Here is a 7,962-nt window from a genome sequence, read left to right as displayed (position 1 = left end):
AGTCGGTGGTGTGGGTGGTGGTAGACCGCTTCAGTAAGATGTGCCACTTTGTGCCCCTCAAGAAACTACCCAACGCCAAGACGTTGGCTACTTTGTTTGTCAAACACATCCTGCGTCTCCATGGGGTCCCTGTCAATATTGTTTCGGACAGAGGGGTACAATTTGTTTCATTGTTTTGGAGAGCCTTCTGTATGAAGTTGGGGATTGATCTGTCCTTCTCCTCTGCCTTCCATCCTCAAACCAATGGTCAAACGGAGAGGACTAATCAATCTCTAGAACAATACTTGAGGTGTTTTGTCTCTGACTGTCAATATGATTGGGTCTCATTCATTCCCCTCGCCGAATTTTCCCTTAATAACCGGGTCAGTAACTCGTCAGGGGTCTCTCCCTTTTTCTGTAATTTTGGGTTTAATCCACGGTTCTCCTCTGTTTCACCTGGTAGTTCCAACAATCCCGAGGTAGAGGTCGTTCATCGGGAACTGTGCACAGTCTGGGCCCAGGTTCAGAAGAACCTAGAGGCGTCCCAGAGCGTACAAAAAACTCAGGCTGATAGAAAACGTTCTGCTAACCCCCTGTTTATGGTCGGGGATCTGGTGTGGTTGTCGTCTAGGAACTTGCGGAAGTTTGCTCCCCGGTTTATTGGGCCGTATAAGGTCATTGAGGTCTTCAATCCTGTCTCCTTCCGGCTGGAGTTACCCCCGTCTTTTCATATACACGACGTGTTTCTTGCCTCCCTCCTTAAATGCTGCTCCCCGTCCTTGGCTCCCTCGAGGAGACCTCCTGTTCCCGTCCTCACCCCTGAGGGGGTGGAATTCGAGGTGGCCAGGATTGTGGACAGCAAGATGGTCCAAGGCTCCCTCCAGTACCTGGTCCATTGGAGAGGTTACGGGCCCGAGGAGAGGACTTGGCTACCCGCCCGGGATGTTCACGCTGGGGTATTGGTAAGGAGGTTCCACCTGCGTTTCCCCAGTAAGCCAGGTCCACTTAGAAAGGGTCCGGTGGCCCCTCATAAAAGGGGGGGTACTGTAAAGGATCTGCCAGGCACAGCTTCGGGGTTAACTCCCTTAATTAATCAGTCAGCACCTGAATCTACATCCCTGAGACTGACTCCAGCTTCCACCACTCAGGCTGGCAGGCTTAGGAGTGGGAGAGCCTATCGCAGCCTGGCCAGACTCAGCTAGCTCCCGCCCTCTGTCTATTTATACCTGCATTTCCTGTTCCTCCTTGCTTGTTATTCTTTTTCGTGTGGTTTCCTGGCCCAGCTACAGCTCCTTCTATTTTGTTCCTGCTCCATACAGACCCTGGCTTACTGACTACTCTTCTGCTCTTCGTTTGGTACCTCGCACACTCCTGGCTTGACTCGGCTCGTTCACCACTCTGGTTGCTCACGGTGTTGCCGTGGGCAACTGCCCCTTTCCCTTGCTTGTATTCCCTTGTATGTTTGTCGTGCACTTACTGAGTGCAGGGACCGCCGCCCAGTTGTACCCCGTCGCCTAGGGCGGGTCGTTGCAAGTAGGCAGGGACAGAGTGGCGGGTAGATTAGGGCTCACTTGTCCGTTTCCCTACCCCCCGGTCATTACACTACCGTTCAAAAGTTTGGGGTCACCCAGACAATTTTGTGTTTTCCCTGAAAACTCACACTTATATTTATCAAATGAGTTGCAAAATGACTAAAAAATATAGTCAAGGCATTGACAAGGTTAGAAATAATATTTTTTATTTGAAATAATTATTTTCTCCTTCAAACTTTGCTTTCGTCAAAGAATGCTCCATTTGCTGCAATTACAGCATTTCAGACCTTTGGCATTCTAGCTGTTAATTTGCTGAGGTAATCGGGAGAAATTTCACCCCATGCTTCCAGAAGTCCCTCCCACAAGTTGGATTGGCTTGATGGGCACTTCTTGCGTACCATACGGTCAAGCTGCTCCCACAACAGCTCTATGGGGTTGAGATCTGGTGACTGCGCTGGCCACTCCATTACAGATGGAATACCAGCTGCCTGCTTCTTCCCTAAATAGTTCGTGCATAATTTGGAGGTGTGCTTTGGGTCATTGTACTGTTGTAGGATGAAATTGGCTCCAATCAAGCGCTGTCCACAGGGTATGGCATGGCGTTGCAAAATGGAGGGATAGCCTTCCTTATTCAAAATCCCTTTTACCTTGTACAAATCTCCCACTTTACCAGCACCAAAGCAACCCCAGACCATCACATTACCTCCACCATGCTTGACAGATGGCGTCAGGCACTCTTCTAGCATCTTTTCAGTTGTTCTGCGTCTCACAAATGTTCTTCTGTGTGATCCAAACACCTCAAACTTTGATTCGTCTGTCCATAAAACTTTTTTCCAATCTTCCTCTGTCCAATGTCTGTGTGCTTTTGCCCATATTAATCTTTTCCTTTTATTAGCCAGTCTCAGATATGGCTTTTTCTTTGCCACTCTGCCCTGAAGGCCAGGATCCTGGAGTCGCCTCTTCACTGTAGACGTTGACACTGGCGTTTTGCGGGTACTATTTAATGAAGCTGCCAGTTGAGGACCTGTGAGGCGTCTATTTCTCAAACTAGAGACTCTAATGTACTTGTCTTGTTGCTCAGTTGTGCAGCGGGGCCTACCACTTCTCTTTCTATTCTGGTTAGAGCCTGTTTGTGCTGTCCTCTGAAGGGAGTAGTTCACACCGTTGTAGGAAATCTTCAGTTTCTTGGCAATTTCTTGGAATAGCCTTCATTTCTAAGAACAAGAATAGACTGTCGAGTTTCACATGAAAGCTCTCTTTTTCTAGCCATTTTGAGAGTTTAATCTAACCCACAAATTTAATGCTCCAGATTCTCAAGTAGCTCAAAGGAAGGCCAGTTTTATAGCCCCTCTAAACCGCAAAACTGTTTACAGCGGTGCTAACATAATTGCACAAGGGTTTTCAAGCGTTTTCTAATCATCCATTAGCCTTCTAACACAGTTAGCAAACACAATGTACCATTATAACACTGGAGTGATGGTTGCTGGAAATGGGCCTCCATACACCTATGTAGATATTGCATTAAAAACCAGACGTTTACAGCTAGAATAGTCATTTACCACATTAACAATGTATAGAGTGTATTTCTGATTAATTTAATGTTATCTTCATTGAAAAATACTGTGCTTTTCTTGCAAAAATAAGGACATTTCTAAGTGACCCCAAACTTTTGAACGGTAGTGTACCTTTTTGGGGGACGCATACCCCCGATGCGACCCCCCACCATTTTGTACTGACAAACCTCCAGGACTCCCCCCGCCACAGCGAAACAGGCCTTGACCACCTTAAGCCTGTGAGTCCCTCCAAACCACCACCGCCCTCTCAATTCCTTCCTCTAAGGACAGGCTCCACAAATCAATTCCAACCTCGGTCAAATGTACTCCATCACTCCGCCAATATCTTCCAACTCCTGACTCCAAATCCCTGTGTCGAACACAAATTCCCGGACACATCGCCGACCCCGGGAGGGCAAACAACACTATCCGCTTACCCCGTCCTACTTGATCAGTCTTGGACCGCCACAAAAACAACTCGAGTCTATCCCCATATAGACCCACATCCGCCTGTCGCAATCCCCCAGCCCTCACCGCACTAGGAGAAACCAACTCACCAATTCTGAGTGCTCGAAAAAACGCTAGAGAAAAAGCCAAACGAAACAACTCTACCTCATAAGGCGAATTACAAACAGCCCCCAGCAATGCGCCCAACGAACCAAGAAGGGTAAAAGACACGGGTCGCCTCTGATCTGCTTCAATGCCACCAACCTGTCTTGATCCGTGCTGACGTTACCCAACACTCTTACCCACTCCTCCCACTGCTGCCAACAAGCCGAATAAGTACTCCAAGTCGCACTAGCCAACGACCGTTCGATCAACCGTTCCACGGGACCGAAACCAGATCCCATAGATGTTTCGGGCAAGCCAAACCGAACAGCTCCGCTCCCGGTGCCAAATAACGAAATTGATCCCACTGCGAGAGAGAAAGAGCATCAGCGATACAATTGTAAACCCCCAGTACATACACCGCAACCACCCACGTGTTTAAGGACAAGCACACCAAGACTAAGTGACGCAACAACTGAACCACAGGTGGAGAAGATGCCGATACGTTATTAATCGCTAACACCACTCCCATGTTATCGCAGTGGAAACAAACCTTTTTATCCCTGAGAATGTGCCCCCAAATGGTCACCACAACCATGATGGGGAACAGCTTGAGCAGGGCCAGATTCCGTGTAAGACCACTGATCACCCAGCTGTGTGGCCAGTCCCCCGCACACCATTGACCTCCTGCATACGAACCAAAACCACCGGACACCGCCACGTCAGTAAACAGCTCCAACTCGCTCATATCCTGTACCGGCGACATCCACAACGATCTACCATTATATTCCCCGAGAAACGCGTCCCAGACCTGCAAATCCGCCCTGTGCTCCACCACAATCCTCACGAATTGAGGGGATGCCCGGATACCCGCCGTCGCTGCCGCCAATCGCCTACTAAAATCTCTACCCATTGGCATAATCCGACAGGCAACGTTCAACTTCCCCAGCAGAGACTGGAGATCGCGCAAAGTGATCTTCTTCAATCGGCAGGCACGCCTCACCTCTTGACGCAATGACAGTAATTTATTCTCAGGAAGCCTGCACTCGAATTGCATTGCAACCGAATCAATTTAGATCCCTAAAAAACAGATGGTAGGGACAGGGCCAGAGGAATTCCAAAATCCGTCGCAGCCTTCTGCAAGGAATACAACAAATAACCGCAAATAGGGGAACCGCTAGGGCCGACGCACAAAAAATCGTCAAGATAATGTATTAACGAATCCACCCCAGCTACGCCCTTCGTCACCCATTCCACAAAGCTACTAAATGCCTCAAAGTATGCGCAAGAAAGGGAGCACCCCATTGGAAGACACCTATCGACATAAAACCCCCCGTTCCAGAAGCAAGCCAACAGCCGTTGGCTCTCCGGATGGTCCGGCAGCTAGCGAAAATGTCAGTTTTTTCCAACAACGCCCCAGGCCCCGCCTCACGCACTAACACCTCCGCTTTGTCAAATGACGTGTAAACAACCGAGCATAAATCGTGATCTATCCCATCGTTTACCGACGACCCCCTGGGAAAAGACAAATGCTGAATCAAACGGAATTTATGGGGCTCCCGCTTCGGCACAATTCCAAAGGGGGATAGCACTAGATTATCTATCGGCGGCTCGACAAAAGGCCCGGCCATGCGACCCAACGAAACTTCCTTCAAAAGTTTTTTCGAAACGACCGCCGAGTGCAAATAAGCCGACTTAAGATTGCGCCGTGTAAGCGGAACCTCATACGGAGGAGGGGGAATAACAAAACCAAACAAAAACCCCTCATAAATTAACTTGGCTGCAACCCTATTCGGATATTCATTTAGATACGGGGCCATCCTTTCCACCCTCACCGGCGACAGCCCCTTGACCAACGGAGGAGGACTGAGTGCCTGACCGCTTCCCTTTTCGCATACATTTTGCAGCCCCATGCGAGGAGCCGTTGCACTCCGAACAGACATGCTTAAATTTACAAGTGGCCCCGAACTTACACTGGCCATCATTGAATTGCCAGCAGAACACGAGTATTGACCCAGAGCCCTGTCCGGACTGACTAGACTGACCTCCTTGGCCAATGCTTCCGGAAAGGACTGCTTAACCGGGGCCGTCACCCGCAACCAAAGCTGGTGGCGAAACTGCTCATCATACCGCAACCACACCTGACCCCCGTACGCCCGATGAGCCTCCCCGATGGCATCGAAATAACAAAACAACGCTGAGCAATTTTCAGGCGCCTTTTCCCCAATCACACTCGCCAAAATAGCAAAAGCTTGCGACCAATTCACGAACGTCTGCGGGATAAGCCTATACCGCCGACGCTCCTCTTCCTTCTTCTTACTCTCATCCCGCTTGCCCTTATTCAAGTTGAGCTTCGCAAGCGGCAGAAGAGAAAAAATGTCCACGTACTCGTCCTTCCAAATCCATTCCCGAACCTCCTTTTTAAGGTGGGCCCCTAAAGGACCCTCAAAACAGACATAAACCTCGCCCCGAGCACAATCATCAAGCCAAATTCTATCCCCGTCCTTCTGCACCTTGGTTTGAACAGACACTGCCACTGCTTCCTTGGATGCCCCCGAAACTTCCCCAACCAGGGACCGCGGCTGTACATCACGAGGACCTTCCCAAACCACCGCCGGGGACCCCGCCGGAACTGCAGGCGCCGCAGCCCTATCTAAGCGCCCGACTAACTTGCGCAAAATACCCACTAAATCTGATAAGCCATCGCGCCCGGCAACGCCACTACCGACAGCCGATACTTCCGCGCTCGCTGCCCCACCCCCAACACCCGACATAAAAATTGCTGGATATGGCAAAGTAGGAGTTACGCACCCACCAGGCTGCCCAGGCGCTGTGTTCCCGCCAGCCAGAAAATTCTGAACGCGCTGCGACTCGTCCAGCTCTCCATCTTCCAGATCCTCTCTCGCTGACGACTGGCACTCGCACCAACATCTCCGACACAGGGACCCCGGCATGCTGACAGAGGGGCCGGCGACCTGCCACCTGACCGCAAGGACCCAGACTTCCAACTCGTCGTCGCTGTTCTTGGCATCCTCACCGAAGCCTGCCCCCTGGCCGGCACATCACCATGCGGGGCGGCCGTGGACTGCACCCTGGACACTGCATCTGAAGGCAGTGGCGTAACAGGGAGCCCGGCCTGCGACTCCCTGTGAACCGCCGAGCCCCGTCAGGGCTGGGGATTCCTGCCAGGACGCAGGCCCTGGGAGGAGGCGGCCGTCCCAGCAGCCGGCCTACAGTGTCCTTAGAAGGGCTCCCCCTGTACGTCGAGCCCGCTGGACCACATCCGGACTCAACCGTTCAGGTGGGCGGGACCGCCGGGAGCGGCGGGGTGACCGAGCAACCGCTGCTCCCGACGATGCCCTCTGCTTTATTTCAGCAGGGGCAGCAATTAGCAACTCTCCCCCCCACCACCATGTCACCAGCGCCAGAGAGAGGGGCGGGGGAGGGGAGCACATCTGGGCTAGCAGCCGACACAGAGCACCGGGCTCGGCGCGAAGACGGGCCCGTCTGAGGTATCCTGGCCAGCGCTGCCACTGTCTCCTCCAACCACCCCGGACCGTGGAACTCAGCTGCCGCGCGCAGCTGATCAAGCATGCTGACTGGAGACGCCATACTCGCAGGAAGACAGGGCAGTGGGAGCTAACTTTTTTACCTGTTATTCCTCCCGCTGCTTCCGGCTCAATGCCGAAAAGAGCGGGAGGAACAGATACCGAACCCCAACTCCTCCCCTCTCCATCTCCTCCCTCTCCCTGCCTCCACTAACCATTTGCCCCCTGATTGGCTAACCTTCCCTCCTATGGCAGTCATGGAGGCTTTCCCTTAAGCCCTCCGTGCTGCCGTCCAGCCTCGTCTTTACTTTGTGACTTTTGCCTGATCAAACCGAGTTGTGATTCATTGTTTGCTCCATATAAATAACTATATATTTGATGTTGTGTATTTTCTGACCACCACTGCAATCCTTTGTTTTAGATGATTTTAACAGTTTTTATGAGATTATATTATTTTGTCTGTATTTATTGCACTAATAAAGATATTTTGTTATTGACCATGTGTCGTTTTGCTATATGGTTTTGTGGTATACATTTGTAGCTATTTGACAGGTATAATATGCTGCAATACATAAGTATTGTAGGATATTATAACAGTGATCGGACAGTTGGACCTTCAAGTCCCTAGTGAGACGAAAAAAAAATGTTAAAAAAAAGTTTCACATTTTTTTATACAAAAATAAAAAAGTATGAATTTAAAGTAATAAATTTAAAACTCACCCTTTTTCCATTATCAAGAACTTAATTATTAGAAAAAGTAATAAACTATACAGAATTGGTATTGCCGCATCCGTAATGGCC

The sequence above is a fragment of the Rhinoderma darwinii genome, chromosome 7 (assembly GCF_050947455.1).
Source record: "Rhinoderma darwinii isolate aRhiDar2 chromosome 7, aRhiDar2.hap1, whole genome shotgun sequence".
In the NCBI taxonomy this organism is placed as follows: Eukaryota; Metazoa; Chordata; class Amphibia; order Anura; family Rhinodermatidae; genus Rhinoderma; species Rhinoderma darwinii.
The sequence above is the reverse complement of the archived record's forward strand: the minus strand, read 5'-3'. Positions refer to the sequence as shown.